Source organism: Macaca mulatta, chromosome 2 (assembly GCF_049350105.2).
Source record: "Macaca mulatta isolate MMU2019108-1 chromosome 2, T2T-MMU8v2.0, whole genome shotgun sequence".
Taxonomy (NCBI): Eukaryota; Metazoa; Chordata; class Mammalia; order Primates; family Cercopithecidae; genus Macaca; species Macaca mulatta.
The window spans coordinates 86,431,522-86,450,100 of NC_133407.1; the positions used below are offsets into that span (position 1 = coordinate 86,431,522).

At 34.6% G+C, this 18,579-nt stretch overlaps 1 protein-coding gene across 2 annotated transcripts in view; it reads left to right on the top strand.

Annotated features, from left to right (window-relative positions):
• NAALADL2 (N-acetylated alpha-linked acidic dipeptidase like 2) overlaps positions 1–18,579 on the top strand; it is a 1,473,645-nt gene that overhangs the window by 128,282 nt on the left and 1,326,784 nt on the right. For both annotated transcript variants that reach the window (XM_028843862.2, XM_077994177.1), the window contains exon 2: positions 2,270–2,338. The gene's annotated coding sequence lies outside the window, so the exon portion shown is untranslated. The remainder of the gene's footprint in view (positions 1–2,269; positions 2,339–18,579) is intronic.

Consider the following 18,579-nt stretch of genomic DNA (forward strand, 5'->3'; position numbering starts at 1 on the left):
ACTGCAAAACCTAGCCTCTATTCCAACAGTTCTGGGGATGGGCAGCATTTATTCCATAAAAGTGTTTTTTTTTTTTTTTCCCCCAGTGTCTCTTTCAAAGAAAAAAATACTTTCTTTTGGTCTAAATTGTGAAAATACCCAAAACATTTGATAGAAATTGAACTCTGTCAACAGTGTTATTTATACTAAGATCAGGACAATTTCTTGACATCATATTATTTTATTACTAAGTTTGGCTTTTGTTTTACAAATGTAATGTTCATATTTGAATTTTCAGATTGGTTAAATGTTAATGAAAAGCAATCCAGTTAATTTTTAGTAGTGCCTTTTCTCTGTATGCCTTTATTTTATTTTACATTAATAATTCAAGTTTACCCATCAAAATGAAGATTTTTTTCCAAAATTAAAAAAAAAATATGGTTTCCTAGTGACAAATGTTATATATGAGAAAAGTTAGAGGTGTGTAACTGGGTTTTATGAATAAAAAAATGGGGAAAAATCATCCTGATTACCTGTAATTAATATTGGTATCGTGTCTAGACTATTTTTAAGTAAACAGACATTTTTTTATGTAATTTAATTACTAATTACAGTGATTTTAAACACCTGAGCTTCCTTTTCACTATCTGTAAAACTCTTTAGAAAATAAAAATTGGCCGGGAGCAGTGACTTATGCCTGTAATCCCAGCACTTTGGGAGGCCGAGGCTGTCAGATCACCTGAGGTCAGGAGTTCAAACCAGCCTGGCTAACATGGTGAAACCCCATCTCTGCTAAAAATACAAAAATTAGCCGGGCGTGGTGGGAGATGCCTGTAATACTGGCTACTTGGGAGGCTGAGGTAGGAGAATTGCTTGAACCCAAGATGAATCTCAGCTACACCAAATTCTTCTAGAATATAAATTATATAAGCAGCACTGCCAGTTTTGAGAGTATAATTTTAATAATAGAATATTTTCAAATGAATATTTAAAAACATATACATTTTTAAGTTCAAAGTGCAGATAATTTGGTCAAATTAAATGATAAATCTCTGTAAGGTGGGGCAATGGATACTGTCTTAGCTTGTTTTCTGTTGTTTGTAACAGAGTACCTGAAACTGGGTAATTTTTAAAGAGAAGGAATTTATTTCTTAAAGTTGTGGAGGCTGAGGAGACCACAGTTAAGGGGCTGCTTCTGGTGACAGTCCTGAACCTGTGCAGGGCATTCCATGAGGAGACATGCTAGCCCAGGTCTCTCTTTCTCTTCTTATAAAGCCAGCAGGTGCACTCCTATGATAACCCATTAATCCATGAATTTATGAATGGATTAATCCATTCCTAAGGGTGCAGCCCTGATGACCCAATCACCTCTTAAAGGCACCATGTCTCAGTACGCCATACTGGGGATAAAATTTCAACTCTCAAAGGCACCGTGTCTCAGTACGCCATACTGGGGATTAAATTTCAACATGAGTTTTGGAGGGGAGAAATATTCAAACCATAGCAAATACTATGTTCCTGAATATTCAAGAGATGGCACTATGCTGATTTTTTTTCTGTAGTCAGTGTGCAAACATTAAGCATCCAGGAGCAAAGCCTTGATCACTCTATTAAAAATGAAATTATAAAACATATTGGCTGTTTTTGATATGATTATTATAAAATTTTAGAAGACTGCAGCAATTAAACAGCAATGTTAAAATAGTGCTTAAGGCCAGAGGCAAAGATTATATTTGGCACAGCTTCAATAATGAAATATAGTACATTAAAAATACAGATATTTCTAGTTTTGCCACTCTTCCCAATAGATTAAAGAATCTTATGTTTGATCGAATTGAATTGATTACTATCATGTGTGTTAATTTTACAGTTGTGGAAGGGTGCTTTTAACTTTAATATTTTACATTTAACCCAGACGACTTTACATTTTCATCCACTGAAAAGAGGAGAACCAAATAAGTGTCGTCACTGCTGTAGGGTATAGCTTTCTTTTCTTAATTGTAGCTCCTGATATGCTGAAAAGTTGTCACATACTTAGGTTCCTCCTGGACCGAAATCCTATTTGTGACTCTATTTTTCCATCTGATGATCTCTCAAGGCTTCGAATCTGTCCCCAGATTTCGTTTATATTGTCAAAGCTACATATATGTATATATGTGATGTTTTCAGGTGGTCTGATTCCGCAGCATAGTTAAAAGAGATGATTAAATTAAAGCCACAGACTTGTTTTCTTTTGGCTAAAATATTTCACCTTTGTTAAATAAGCAATTTTTCCTTTTTTGTTTTTTAGGAGGCCGAGGGAAGAAAAGGATAATCTAAATGAAATTTAGTTTCTATAAAGAAAATGATTAAAAACAAGGTAAGTTTTTATCTTAGATATTTTATCCGGGATAAAGGCAGAGATTCAACCAAATTTTTAATTATAATTAGGTATAGGAAATTGAAGTTTAAAGTATGCTTACAATATGTCCAATTGAGTATTCTGTTTCAAAAAGGAAATTTTATTGAGTTGTTTGTCTTTTGGGGGCAGTTGTTTACTTATTTTCCTTTTAAAATAAGCAATTAATCTAATAACTTTATAGCATTTTAAATAATCATAAAATGTATGTGATAAAGTGACTGCTATATGTTCTGTATATTTTTATCTATTAACTATGGATTGTTTCTAAAAACATGCCTTGAATAATAAAGGATTCTATAGTGTATATGCATTTTAAAGATAATATGCTTTGTTTTTGAAGAGATAGCAATCTAAATTTTTTCAATCTGCTCTTGTGTTTAAATGCAAATAAGTTCATTCAGTTTTCTATTGGTGCTGTATTTGATACTACCAACTTTTTATTTACTAATGTAGGACATAAAAGGCACCCCCTATAAAAACATCCCGCAAACTACTCTATGGTTAGTGTATGGCTAATATATTACCAGATATTGTGGACTTTGTACATATTCCTCACGTAAGTTATTCAGATAATTGTTTATATTAGAAAAATGTTATTTATCTAAACCCATTACATCATTTTAAATTAAATGGTTCATGAGAAAGAGCTGGATATAGTTGTTAGAATGTTAGAATCAGGGGTAGCCTTACCAAAAGGCATGTTTCAGACTGACAAAAGTCATGTGCTTGAGTGTAGTGGAGGCTAAGAGAGCCCATGCTCCTGCATCCAGGTCAACTGTCAAGTACCATATTATTTGGTGATCAGAAAGCAATGTTTTAAGCAGTTTACTAATAACTAATATCCAAATATGGTAGTTTGCCACTTAGAGTTTTAACGTGTTTTATGAAATCAATTGCATATTGAGGTTAATGTGTACACATACTAATATTTTCCATTTAATATAATAGGAAATAGACAACTGGTTAGCTTTTTCATGCTGAGTTTTACTGATATTCAGTGGAAGATACCTGAAATCTATTTTGAAAGGCTGATGTGGTGGAAGGAACATAGGCTTTGGTATCCACAGTCCTTGGGTCAAATTCTGCCACTGCTACATTTATGTATATTTGGAGAAGTTTCTTAAGTGTTTGAGCTTCAGTTTTTTTTCTATGTAGAATGAGAATAATATTCCTCTTTTACAGTTGTTTGAAGATTCATAAAAATACACATACAACATTCTAGTGCCTTGTGGATACTAATCGTATTAGTGAAGCCTATTACGAATACTAATAATCTATAATAATTAACTATGTAAGACAATAATAATAGCAAATTTTCTATATTGTCTTACAATCATTGGAACACTTTCAAATACAACATATATAATCTTCCCGAAAACTCAGAGAAGGATCTTATTATTGTTGGCATCTCCTATATACAATTCAGGAAGGTAATGCTCAGGGAGATTAATTGACATGACTAGTAAAATGATGAAGTAAAAATGTGAGCCTAATTGTCTAATATTAGAATTTCTGCTCTTTATACAAGAAATATCCACTTTTCATTAATAGTTTTTAATTTCACATTCTCAATGACAGACATATCTATTTGGCCTAAAAATTTTAGTTTAGATTGATAAATAAATTCCTAGAAACCAGGTGTTAATTTAGTTTTTACTACAAATCAATTATAGGCCGGGTGTGGTGGCTTATGCCTTTAGTCTCAGCACTTGGGGATGCTGAGGCAGGCCTATTGCCTGAGCGCAGGAGTTTGAGACCAGCCTGGGAAACATGGCAAAATCCCGTCTCTACAAAAAATACCAAAATTACCTGGATGTGGCAGCATAGGCCTATAGTCCCAGCTACTCGGGAGGCTGAGGTGAGAGGATCATTTGAGCCCTGAAGGTTGAGGCTGCAGTGAGGTGAGATTGTGCCACTGCACTCCGGCATGGGCGAGAGTGATACCCTGCCTCAAAAAAAAAAAAAAAAAAAAAAAAATCAATAATGTATGGAGTTAGCACCAAACAATTTCTTGTAATTGCACATTGATTTATAGTTTCCTGAGTGCTTTTTACATGCTTTAATTAGTTGAGGGACCAGTGGGGGCAGGATATAGGTGACTATACACATATGTTACACATTATAAACTTTAATTCCAAAGAGGTTGTGTTTTGCTAAAGATGATGAGATTAATAAACGGTGGACTTTTGTGTCTCCAATGTTGTTTTTGACTATGGGTTTTATATATCAGGTTTTACCCAAGTGAACTAAATTCTATTTCATTCAGCACTTGTAGGAAAAGTTTTATGTTTAAAAGTAGATATTCTCGGAAATGCAAAATGAGCAAGACAAATTCCTTGCTTTTATAGATTTTAAACTTGGGAGTAGGGGAGACAAAAATGTATTTAAATGGCAAATGTTATAATAATCAGAAGCATAAGTGCAATGACGTGTAAGAAAGCAAAACCGAACAAATCTGGATTTGTATATTTGGTCAATTAAACTCGTAAAAGGTGTTAATAGTTTACGTGGAAGAAAACTGGAAGTGACCATAGTTTTCTTATAATCTAAAGCCATGCAGTTTTGCACTATAATGAGTTCTCAACAACGCGCTAACATTTATTATAAGAAAAATAATTAAGCAAGACAATGTTGCTTTATATTGATGCTTAATGTAAATGCGTATGTGTTCATTAAGTTTCGAAAGTGAAAAACTTAGTTCCATGTCTTAATTCATTCCACTTACGTTTAGGTGGGAATTAGATTTAATGAGTTATAATCATCTTTAACATTTGATGTATATATCTTCATCTGGGACACTTAGCTCCATGGTACTTCAAGTAGCACATTAAGAAGAAAAATTCTTCCCTTGATTTCACCTGGGAATGAAAAAATTCTTGAAAAAATTGAGTATATGTAGTTCGGAGTTAGAGTCGTTTTCCATTTCTTGTGATTAATTCAGGAAATGAACAGTCTGGGCTTTCCATTGTACATTCATTTTAGAATGGGTAGTTTTTTGTTTTACATTTAAAGGTGCTGCTTTCAGATGAGTGTTAGGCAATTCTATCTTTAAGCATAATATAAACCGTTAGCTAAATGTGGTCATTTTAATTCAGCTAATTATGTTCTGCATGTCATATTTTATAGGTAAAGTAGAACTTTCTGTTTTAAAGAAATCAGAACTGACATTGTTGATGAAATTAAACAATTGGATGTGCTACTAGCCTTTTGTCTTTAGAGAGTGCTCACATATTTTATAAATATCTTTTAAAATATTTATATTTTGTCTAGAAAACAAAAGAAAAAAATGAAAAATTAACTATTCTTCCACCACTCATTATGTGTACTTTGCCTTTAATAAAAGCTTTATACATAAATAAAATAGTATCATATCTTTAATGGTTTTGTAACTTGATTTTTAAAGGTAATAGCAGATCGTGAATATTTTTCAATATTATTAAATATTCACTTATAACCCAGTTTAATGGTGAAATTTAATAAATACACTGTGAAATGAATTATACAATTTATCTAAATGCTTATTGTTGAACATCGACACCCCTTTCTCTTTTTCTTCCCTTCCCTTCTCTTCACTGCCCTCCCCTGCCCTGCCTTTTCTTCTTTACTCTTTCTCCTTCCTTTTCTCCCCTTGTTCCTTTCTTCTTTCCCACCTTTTAATGTTTCCTCCATTGTTAAAATGTGACAATTAAAAAAAAAATCTATGAAGCATGTCATTTATTATTCATTTAGAATAATTTCATAGAAGTAGTACTGATAAATTAAAAAATATGTACATTCGTGAGGGTGTTTTAAAGTATTGTACTTTTCTCCATAAAAGATTGTACCAATTCACATTTGTGTATTTATGGTGTGCAATTCAAAAAAATTTTTGTAGTCATATCTACCAATAATTTTTTTCCTTTATATTATAGAGAATTGTCTTAGTAAATTTGGGGCAAAATATTTTAGACTGGGCAATTTATAAACAATCAAAATTTTTACTCACAGTTCTAGAGGCTGGGAAGGTCCAGATCAAGAAGCCAGAAGATTGTGTCTTGTGAAGTCCCATTTCTCATAGATGGTGTCTTCTATGTTTCTTCACATAGTGGAAGGGGCAAACAATCTCCTTTGAGTTTCTTTTTTTTTTTTTTTTTTGAGATCTCGCTCTGTCACCCAGGCTGGAGTGCAGTGGCGCAATCTTGGCTCACTGCAAGCTCTGCCTCCCGGGTTCACGCCATTCTCCTGCCTCAGCCTCCCGAGTAGCTGGGACTACAGGCACGCACCACCACGCCCGGCTAATATTTTTGTATTTTTAGTAGAGATGGGTTTTCACCGTGTTAGCCAGGATGCTCTCAATCTCCTGACCTCATGATCCGCCTGCCTTGGCCTCCCAAAGTGTTGGGATTACAGGCGTCAGCCACCGCACCCAGCCTGAGTTTCTTTTTACAAGGGTATAATCCCATTCGTTAGGGTTCTGCCTTCATGACCTAGTCACCTACTAAAAGCCCTGCTCTTATTATTGTTGCAGTGGAGATTAGCTTTCTACATATGAATTTTAGGAGGATGCAAGTATTCAGACCATAGCAGTGAGAAAAAATAGCATCTTTTCCTTACCCATTGCAAGTTTCATGGCTGATACCCCTATAAGGAAACACAGAGCAAGAAGAGAAGAGTGTAACAAATTTATTTAATATAAGTTTTATGAGACACAGAAATCTTCAGAAATACCCAAAGCCACAGGGAAGTTATTATTCATTTTTTGAGACGGAGTCTCACTCTTGTCGCCCAACCTGGAGTGCAATGGCGCGATCTTGGCCCACTGCAACCTCCGCCTCCTGGATTCAAGCGTTTCTCCTGCCACAGCCTCCCGAGTAGCTGGAGTTATAGGCGCCCACGACCACGCCCCACTAATTTTTGTATTTATTGTAGAGAAGGGGTTTCACCATGTTGGCCAGGCTGGTCTCAAACTCCTAACCTCTGGTGGTCTGCCTGCCTTGGCCTCCCAAAGTGCTGGGATTACAGGCATGAATCTCTGTGCCTGGCCGAAAATTCAATTTTTTGAACAGTTGTGCAGAAGAATGATTGGAGAGCAAAAGGGCATGATTTAATGGTAATAAACTGGGGAGGAGCTGAGCAAGACCTCTTTGTTCAGATTCTTCTTGGCCTTTCTATAAGCCATTCCATCCTTCTGGGTATAGGGGATGACTTCTCTAGAATGAGGATCTTATTACCTACTTTCAGGTCAGATAATTCTTTTATGGCCAGTTCTCAGAGGAAAAGTGTGAAAGATCATAGTGTGACCTTCCTGTTTCCACTGTTTTCTCAGTTTCCGAGGTGCTGTATTTGGGGGTTGTGTTTCCACCACCCCATCGATATTATTTGCTTTTGGTATATGCTTAGAGAGAAGCCTTATCCTCTGTGTGTGTGTGTGCGCGTGTGTGTTTCTTCTGGTACTATCTATAATGGTTAGAATTCATACATACAGATATAGATGTTGGTATAAAACCATAAGTTTTCTTTTAATATCACGCAAATTTAAGGTGCTGGGTGACTACATTCAGTTTAGATGTCAGGAAAAGGGATCTCTGTGTGAACTCAGCCCTACCCTCAAACTGCTCATTATTCTATTCCCTGTCATGGGCCATGATGGGAAGTGGAATGATTTGCCACCTAAATGAGTTTACTATCTACTTTTGTTTTATCCTTATATGAATAAAGATCCTGGATATCTGGGAGACTGATGCTGAATTTTTTCACATCTTTAGCAAGTATGTGTAGCAGTTCTGTTCTTTTGCCTTAGATTTTCAAAGTATTAATCTTTCCCATTTGAATATTTAATATCATCAGAAAAATAGCTAACTTTTTTTTCTTTTGCTTGCTTCCTTTCATTGTGAAAAAAATTTCGACCTGTTTCTTAAATAGAAAAGAATGCATTCTCTTGGTTTAAAAAAAAATAAACAACGTTGGAAAATATTGATCTGGCTTTCAAATCTAGCAGTTGTCTTTCTTAATAGACAACTTATAGAATTGTGAATTATTTCTCTCAGGAACTACTTTACATTAAGGAGAGCTGTGAAGCTCAGTTTTTAAGAATATTTGTTCTTGAAATGCAAAGAGCCAGACATTGGATAATTTTATAGATTTTAAAATTCTTTTTTTTTTTTTTAAAGAGACAGAGTCTTGCTTTATCACTCAGGCTGGAGCACAGTGGCACAATCATAGCTCACTGCAGCCTCAAACTCCTGGGCTCAAGCAATCCTCTCGCGTCAGCCTTCTGTGTAGCTAGGACTACAGGTACACACAATCATGCCTCACAAATTTCTTTTTAATGTTTTCTAGAGATTGGGTCTCACCATGAATTGTTCAGGCTTGTCTTAATATCCTTGCTTCAAGCAAACCTCTCCCCTTGGCCTCCCAAAGTGCTGGCATTACAGGCATGAGCCACCATGCCCAGCTACATTTTTATAGAAATATATGTTTATTATATGACAACATGTAATTGCTATACAAAAACAGCATTCAAAGCTGTGTATTTTTATATTTGTTAGAATATTAATAATGATTAAAGCATGTTACAAATTATGTACTCAGTTTTGGCCTTTTTACTCTAATAACAAAAACTCAATTTTTTAAATCATTGACCTACGTGAAATTGTTGACCTACATGCAACAAAAACCTTGTTATTGACTTAAAAACACAAAACTTTATTTTTAAACTACTATGAATACTATATAGCACTGTGAACATAAAAATTTAGCTACTTTTTAGTCATTTCATCTCATTAAATATCTTTTGGAAAAACTTTTCTCAAGGGTCCGTTGCATTTTTGATGTGTTTGATTAATATCATAAATGTCTATGTTAATATTTGAGGAATCTTTTTAAACTCTGGGGATCATTTTCTTGATTTCTTTTTTTGCAATGGAAAGTTTTTAATATAGTAGACTCCTTTAAGAAGTACATCTGTATTTTCAGTAACTATGCAACTGGTTTTTCTTGTTTGTTAATCTGCTCATGGAGAAATATTTTCATCCAGTTACTACCATTCCTAGCTGATTTTTAACATCATGAGGTAGTCGTCTGGAGGAGCCTGCACTACTAGAACTGCTTTTTGTGTTCTTCTTTAAATGTATCTTTGTCAGGAGGATCCCAAGCACCCCGAAGTTTGATGACTTGCTAGGTGGACTCACCAGACCCAGCATATAGTCATCCTCATGTTATGAGCTATTACAGTGAAAAGAAAGGGTGTATGGGGAAACCAGGCACAAACATCCAGAGCCTTCTGGTGGAGTCAAACAGGAAGCACTTAATTCCTCCAGCAATGATTTTCGACATCAAATGTGAAATGTTAACCAGTGAAACTTCTTAGAGGCTCTGCACCCAAGATTTTTCCTGGGGGGTGGTCAGGAAGGTACCCTCTGCCTGGCATGCACCAAAATTCCAGACTCTCAGAAGAGAAGCAAGTATTCAGCATAAACTATCTTGTTTGTGTAATCAGTTTAGGCACACTGAGCCCACTCCTACCAGTTCTGAGAATAGTGGGAACACTTCTGATATCCAAGTTTCCAGATGCCAGTCAAGGGCCAAAGTTGTAAGCAGCCATTTCAAAAGATATAATTAGGCCTTCTGGGTAACTCTTTCCTGCAGTGTCTTAATTTCCACTGTGCTTGTTTCCTCTAACACAGTGGTCCCCAATCTTTTTGGGACCAGAGACTAGTTTTGTGGAAGACAGTTTTTCCACAGACTGGGTATGGGGGGGGATAGTTTTAGGATGATTCAAGTTCATTACTATTATTGTTACATTGTAATATATAATGAAATAATTTTACAACTCACCATAATGTACAATCAGTGGGAGCCCTGAGCTTGTTTTTCTGCAACTAGACGGTCCCATCTAGGGGAGATGGGAGGCAGTGACAGATTATCAGGCACTAGATTCTCATAAGGAGCACACAACCTAGATCCCTCGCATGTGCAGTTCACAGTAGGGTTTGCACTACCCTGAAAATCTAATGCTGCCGCAGATCTGACAGGAGGGCAAGTTCAGGCCGTAATGCCAGCAATGAGGAGGGGCTGTACATACAGATGAAGCTTTGCTTCCTTACCTGCTGCTCATCTCCTGCTGTGTGGCTTGTTCCTAACAGGCCATGGACTGATACTGTTCCATGGCCTGAGGGTTGGGGATCTCTGCTAGAACACAATTTCATCAGTTTTATCAAACATTTTTCCAACATGTACCTTCCAAATTCCTGAAAATGTGTGACTTTTGGAGACTATGCTGAAATAAGCAACTGCTTCCCCTCCACTTGCTGCAGTTCTGTATACATGAAAATATGACATCAAACAGTGCCTTTCAAATCTGATCCATTAGAATTGGCCTCCTGGGACATTCACTTCAGAATGATTGTTACATAAAGCTTGGGTTCATGTAACCCAAGGGAAAGATTAGTGACTTTTATCTTGGATTTGAAAGGGGCTATGACAGACCATTTGCTTGTTATCCCTGGAAAGGGTGCCAAATCAGATATCAGGAGACCCTGTGTATTTCATGGTGAGCAGGTCGATGCAAACTTAATCCCAAAGAGGAAACTGAGAGGCCAAAGAAAAAGGCTGACAAATCCAGTTTCTCAAACAATTAATAGGGACTTACAAACAGAAGCCATGCCTTGGTGTTGGCAAGACAAGATGGTGGATCCCTGCACCATTGCTACCCCCTACGCCCACCATACCATTGTGAGAGATTATATGTGCTTCAGAAGGAATTTTCAAGACAATTGAAGTAATTTGCTTAAGGACAGGATTTATGGTAAGTACTGTTCTTAACAGTAGATAAAGTAGAAATTTTAGAGGCATTCCTGAAACTGGGGTTAATCAGAAGTCAGCATGGCAGATTATCATGCAAGATGGAGTTGCTTTAGCTTCTACGCTGTGCCTTAGACAGCTTGGGCTGCTATAACAAAATACTATAGACTGGGTGACCTATCAGCAACAGAAATTTATTTCTCACAGTTCCGGAGGCTGGAAGTCTGAAATTAGGGTGCCAGCGTATTATCTTCTGGTGAGGGCCCTCTTCTTTGTTTTATCCTTGTTGTATGATGAAAAGAAGGCCAGAGGGTCCCTTTTATAAGGGTGCTAATTCAATTTATGAGGGCTCCACCTTCCCAAAGGCCCTACCTACTAATACTGTCACATTGAGGATTAAGCTTTCAAGGAATGAATTTTGAGGAGGACACAACATTCAGTCCATTGCACTACCTTGTACACGGAATTAGCTTCAACTCTACCACTGACATGTTGTTGTGTCTTTGAGCAAATCATTTTTACCTTTCCAAAACTGAGTTTTCTTTTTTCTTAAATCTTAAATGGGAAGATGTACTATATAATTTCAGAAATAATTTTTAATTTTCTAGTTATTAGAATTTTAACTTTTAGATAGATGTTTCCTGGTCTGTGTGGATCAATGAGGTTCTTTTTAAATTACTTTTTGTCTCTAGCCTTTAATAGTGATACATTATAGATGAGATGTACAGACTGTTACTGCCCTTAGGGTACTTACGTTTTAGTTTTTTCTGCTTTTACAATTTTCACGTCCAAATATAAAGTTGTATCTTACATTAAAAATCCAAAAGGAGAAATTAAGTCATGGACTGAATAGCTTTAATGAAAATAGGTACAAAAGGTGACAGGGCAAGTACTTAATCCCCATTGAACAGACTAGGACTTGATAATTTAGAGAAAATAAGTAACTTGTAAATGTCTGCACAGCTAATGCAAAGTAGAGCCTAAAAAGAGTGTTGTTCTAATCACTCAACAGAAAGTTCTTTGAGGGCAGATACTGACTTTTTCTTCATGCTCTATCTTTAGTGACTGGAGTACAGGAGTAGCTCAATAAATTTTAGATGGATAATAGTTTTATAAACTTGCAAACCTTTTTGAGAGCTTAGCTATGAAAAATTCTTTATTTTAATATTCTACTGTATTTTGATTGATGGTTTTTGTAATTACGTTTAGTGTTTCCAATTCACCTGGAACCTGGCTTTGGCTGTTAGAGACTTTATTTCTTCTCTCTAGAACTTTACTATGTGCCTTTTTTCTAGCAATTTATGCCCTCTTCCTCTCCGTACTGAAGGTTATCTGGTAAACTGTGATTTTTTATTTGGCATCTTAGTCTGCTTTCAGGTGCCGTTCTGGTCTAGAACGCAGAAAAATCTCTCTTTGTCCCTGTGCAACCATCGCTGAGATAAAAGCTCTCAAACAGCACTGTTTCAAAGAAATCCTGTAATAGACTAAGATAAAGCAATTTACCATTGTTAAGGAAACAACTTCTAAGTACCACTTGTTAAAGCACAGGAGGCTTAATTCAGGACAATTGTGATAGGTATAGGAACCACTATAGCAGGGTCTTGTGGGGAAGAGAGATTAGGCTTAACTTTGAATACAGAATGGGCAAGTGGTACATTTATAACCCAAGAGCAGGGTGATCAGTGGATGGAAAATTACTAAGAGGAAATATGGAAGTAATGGGGATTCTTTTTTCTTTTTTCTGGGAAAGAGTCTCGCTCTGTTGCCAGGCTGGAGTGCAGTGGCGTGATCTTGGCTCACGGCAACCTCCAACTCCCTGGTTCAAGTGATTCTCCTGCCTCAGCCTCCCGAGTAGTTAGGATTACAGGCACGTGCCACCATACCCAGCTAATTTTTTTGTATTTTTAGTAGAGACGGGGTTTCACCATATTGGCCAGGATGGTCTTGATCTCCTGACCTCGAGATCTGCCCTCCTCGGCCTCACAAACTGCTGGGATTACAGGCATGAGCTGCCGGGCAGGGCCACAGGATTCTTACTTAACTCAGGTCAGGGTGATCAGACATCACCTAAGGAGTGATGAAGGATGAGGAACCTGATCAAATAGAGAGGATAATCAGATATTGAGGGTAGAGGATTCTTGCTAAACTGACTTAGTGAAGTTTTTTGCTGCGACTGGATTTAGAAGGAAGAGCAGAGATGGGCCTAGCAGAAGAATCAGAAACCTGACTAGAGAGATGCCAAGCGAAGAATCTTTGAGACCATTTTCAGTGAAGATCAGTGGCCACACTTTTACAAATCAAAGAGAATTATGATGCTGTCACATTATTTTTAAAAATGCTTTCTATATATCCTGTGCTGACATTTTCTCTTTAATAAGTTAGACTTAAAGTATAGCTCTTCAAGTGCATTTCGGAAATTTTATTTTTGTACAAAAGTTTTTGTCAATTCTGGAAAATTCTTCAATAATCCTATTTTCAAAATATTTTTCTAGAACTATGTGAAAAAAATCACTATAACTAAATGTTTAATATTAAAAGCACTTACTAAATTATTTTAAAAAGATACACTTAAGTGAATACAGAAATATTATTTCATACTTAAAATATTGTGCATTGACAGCAGGATTCTATCATTTCAAATTATATCTTTGTAATTTCAGTACCATATTTAACTAATTACATTTATAATGTACTTAACTCAACTCTTAGGCATCATAGGAAGAAGGCATTTTAAAGCACCAAGTAATTTGGAGTTTTATGATTAAACCTATTCATACAAGTTTGATGCTTTGAGATTGTGAAAGAAAATGTTAATTAGTTTGTAATTTAAAATACCAGTAGCCTTAAAGGTGTGCTGTTGATATGGTAATATTTTTGGATCACTAGAAGAGATTTTTGAAGCACTAATTTAAAACAGAGAGGATAGAAAAAGAATAATATGTGAAAAATAAGAAAAAAATTTTTGTGGAGCTATAGAAATGACAAAGTGGTAGAGTGAGATATCCAGACTATGGTAGAACTGACATTTTAAATTTATGTTTATATCCGTGTGCTTTAATTTTGTTAATTTTGAATCGGTCATATACTGGTATTCTTTTTGCGTAGTTGTCTGTGAGCAGGACCACAATATTGCACCTTGCTGGACTCCATTCTTATTGTAGTCTATGTAAGTAATGTCTACTGGAACTATGCAAGGAGAAGCAATTAGGCAGGAACATGCAATTTTATTTGGCAATACAAGATCGTGATATTCTATCATGAGACCTTCTGTAAAAGTTGATATATTTGTAAACATTGTATTTTGTAATAATAATATGGAAGTTGTTTTATTGTGCTCACTATAAAGATTCACCATTTGACGTTTCTGAAACTAGTTGGGAATTAAAAGTAACTCTTCAAAGTATTTATCTTCAGATCTAGTTAAATTTCACACATGAACACAAAGTTACATTTCTGGATAACTCAGTAATAAATACTTTAAGATGTAACGACAATTTAGTTTTTTGTGACATAGCAGTTTTCAAAGCAGATTTAAGTAGTCATTTAAGCAATATATTGTTTTGGCTGAAATGATTTTGTTAATTTTCTTCATTTTCCACTCAATTTTTCACATGAAAGAATATCTAGAAAATTAAGATTTTTTTCTTTTATTTGAAGATAGTTTCTTGTTTATAAATGCTTAACCTACAATAATTTTATGATGCTGCCAATTAAATGTATCTTTAGCACATTTATTATTTCTTCTCCAGATATTTATAAGTATATGGTATATACATTTTGGTGATATCAAAAATATTTTAAAAGAAACATTTAAGTAACAAAGAAGTTCAGAAATTTCTTTGAATTCTTAGAAATTTTATGAGATAAAAATTAAAATATATTAATATGTCATAACCATCAATAACTACAAAACTCAAATCATATTCTTAAAAATGTGGGAGCTTTTGTCATGGAGAGTAGAAAGATTTATTTGGATTAATTTATTCAGAGGCACCTAGACAAAACTTAAGACTAATATGTCATTTAAACTTACAATGTCATTTTAGATACTACTAAGTTAATGACGTTTTACAAGTTATTATCCGTAGTATTCTTATTATTATTCCCTTCTAAGTATTTTAAAATTTCCATTATGATTATTTTCTGATCCCTAAGTTATTTAACTATGTGTTTTTAAAGTGTATGTTTGTAGGTTTGTTTGTGTTTACAAACTTGTAATTTAATTACATTCTGATCAGAGAAGGTGATCTGTATATGTTTTGAAATTTTTCAAGACTTACTTTTTGGCCTAGAATATGGTCAATATTCATTAATATTATATGTTTGCTTTTTTTCTTTGGCTAAACCCATCATAAGAGTCACCCCAAGATTGGCTGCAAGAGAGTTCCTGCAAGGTACTCCTTTAAACCTTCTGTAGATGGGGCTGGTTGGAATTCCAAAGAAATAAGCACTGAACACTAGGATGATCTGTCCAAAGCGCAGGGAAACTTACAGTGTGCTGCGGTCTTCCATGTAAGATTCATATGAGTTTAAGGATTTTGGCTCAGAGCCAGGGGGAGTAGACTGAGGGCTGGTTGGGTTGGAGAGGTACTTTCTACATATTTAGCAAGATTTTAATCTCCTACTGTTTTTGAGCCTCAACCTGAATAGCTTTATCAGTGCCTGGGAATGTTCAAGGCTCTGGATTGGTTTACATCCTTTGGGAGAAAACATGTGGCTGGCAAGGTCACGGAGTAATCAAGGCATTTAATCTTTCTAGGTTAGGACACAGAATAAAAGGAGGAGGATGTCAGTGAGGGTAACAAGGTAGGAATGGAGACCTGGAGGACCTGGTGGGTGTGGAAACCTGGGAGACCCAACAGTACTTGAAAAGGAATGTGTATTCCCTAATTAGTGATTGTATGGTTTAGTGATGTACGTGAAATTAATTTTGTGAACTTTATTGTTATACGTTTCTATAACTGTTAATTTTGTCTAAGTAACCTAATAGTATTTCAAAGTGGTGTGTCAGTCTCTTTTAATGGTTTTGATTTATTAATTTTTCTATTTTTCTTAGCTTGTTCTTTATGTATTTTGGGACTTTTAAATTGTGTACATACAATTTAGAATTGTTATATATTCTAATGAATTTAATGATTTATTATAACAAAATTGTCCTTCTAATCTCTAGTAACAATTTAGTTATATCTTGTCTGAAATGTATTTGGATATTTCAGATTTCCTTTGGTTTGCATTTGCTTTATATATCTTTTTTTTTTTCCATTTCTCTACAGACTTTCAAAAGTTTATGTTTTACATTTGTTTTGAGTCTCTATAGGTGAATTTTTTGATATTAAAAATGTTATATTTAATTTTTACAGTTTTTTAAGAAAATTGATAGACTATTTTTTGAGCAGTTTTAGAGGGTATATGCAAACTCCAATTGCTTCTGAATTTTCCAGTTTTACAGGACAATTCAGAAGAAAATACAGGGTTTGCATATACCCCCTCACCACCATCCCCCCTTGTTTCCCCTATTATTAACATCTTGTATTAGTATGGTATAGTTGTTACAATTAATGAACCAATATTGATTCAGTATTATTAATCTTAACTAAAGTCTATAGATTACATTAGGATTTTCTTTGTATTGTATATTCTATGGGTTTTGAAACATGTATGATGACATATAGCCACCATTGTAATACCACACAGAATAGTTTTGATGTCCTAAAAGTGTCCTGTGCTTTACGTATTCATTCTTGCCTCCCTTCCCCCGAATGCTCGGCAATCACTGATCTTTTTTACTGTCCATAGTTTTGCCTTTTCCAGAACATCATATAGTTGGAATCATCAGAATGTAACATTTTAAGATTGTCTTCTTTCATTTATATATGTGTACTTAAGGTTTCTCCATGTCGTTTTATGGTTTAATAGCTCATCTATCTTTATTTCTTGACAGTATTACATTTTATAAGTGTTCCAGGTTTTTTATCCACTCACTTACTGAAGGATATCTTGGTTGCTTTCAATTTTTGGTAATTGTTAATAAAGCTGCTAAAAAACATTCATGTGCAGGTTTTTGTTAACTCATTTGGGTTGAATACTAAAGATTGGGATTGCTGGATTTGTTAAGATTTTGTTTAGTTTTGTAAGAAACTGCTAAAATTGTCTTCTGAGGTATCTGTACTATTTTGTATTTCCACCAGCAATGAGTGAAAGTTTCTGTTAATTCACATCCTCACCAGCATTTGGTGATGTCAATTTGAATTTTAGTGTAACTAGAGTCTAAAAAATATCCAGCAGACATTGTCTTTTGTATAGCTGAAGAATTATTACATTCATATTTATTTTGATTATTGTTATTTGTCTCACTGTGTCTTTTCTGTTTATATGCCCTACTTTTTTGTGCCTTTTCTCTTCATTTTGAATTGACTAAATTTTGCATGTCTTTGTTTTTTATTCCATTTTCTCCATCTTCTGTTTTGGAATTTATGCCCTCTATAACTATTATTTTAGTGGTTATTCTTGAAATGTACTGTATATAGTTGAAATATAAGTTAAATTGTAATATAGTACTAGGATCTTAGCACACTTGGATCTGATCACCCTTCTGACTTAATATTTTAATTTTCTTTTTTCAATAAAATCCCTACCATTTAGAAATTATTATTAAATACAGATATTTTTATAGATTTAACTTTCATCCTAAAATACAGTTTATTCAGACACAATTGTTTCAGCACTTTGAAGATAATATTTTGTAGTTTTCTGAGGTCTGTTGCTGATGTGAAGGAGTTTGTTACCAGTGAGGCGAGGCTTCATTTGTAGAGGATCTGGCTTTTTTCCTCTAAGCTGCTTTTCACCTCCTCTTTTTACCTGGTTATCTGAAGTTTTACCATGATGTGCCTAAGCATGTATTCTTTTAATTGCTTTCACCAGTTGGACATTTTTTAGTCATTTCTCTTCATGTATAGACTCTTTTTCTTTTTTTTTCACACTGCACTTCTAGTTCTCTGTTGAAAGTTATCTTAGCTTCCCTCATTCCATATTGCATGTCTTTAATTTTTTCCCTTATTTTTCTATCTTGTTTATGACCTGTGCTCCAACTACATTAATTTCTTCACTCTGTTTCTCTTCACTGATTCTTTTTTCAGTTCTGTTTAATCTGTTTTTAAAAATTTTCCTCTTGTTTAGTTTTCAATTATTATATTTTTATTTCTAAAAGTTCTGTTTATTTTTTCTTTTCAAATCGCTGGTATTTGAGGAGTCTGTTGTAGTATTTGAGTGGTCCATGATTAATTTTTTTAAGAAAATAACAAAGCAAAAGGTATATTTTATTAATGATAGGGTTTTTTTCCAACTTTAAATTCTACTTAGATAAGTATACATCAAAGATGCTGACACTGTTGTGGCCATTTCAATAGTCATCTAATTTT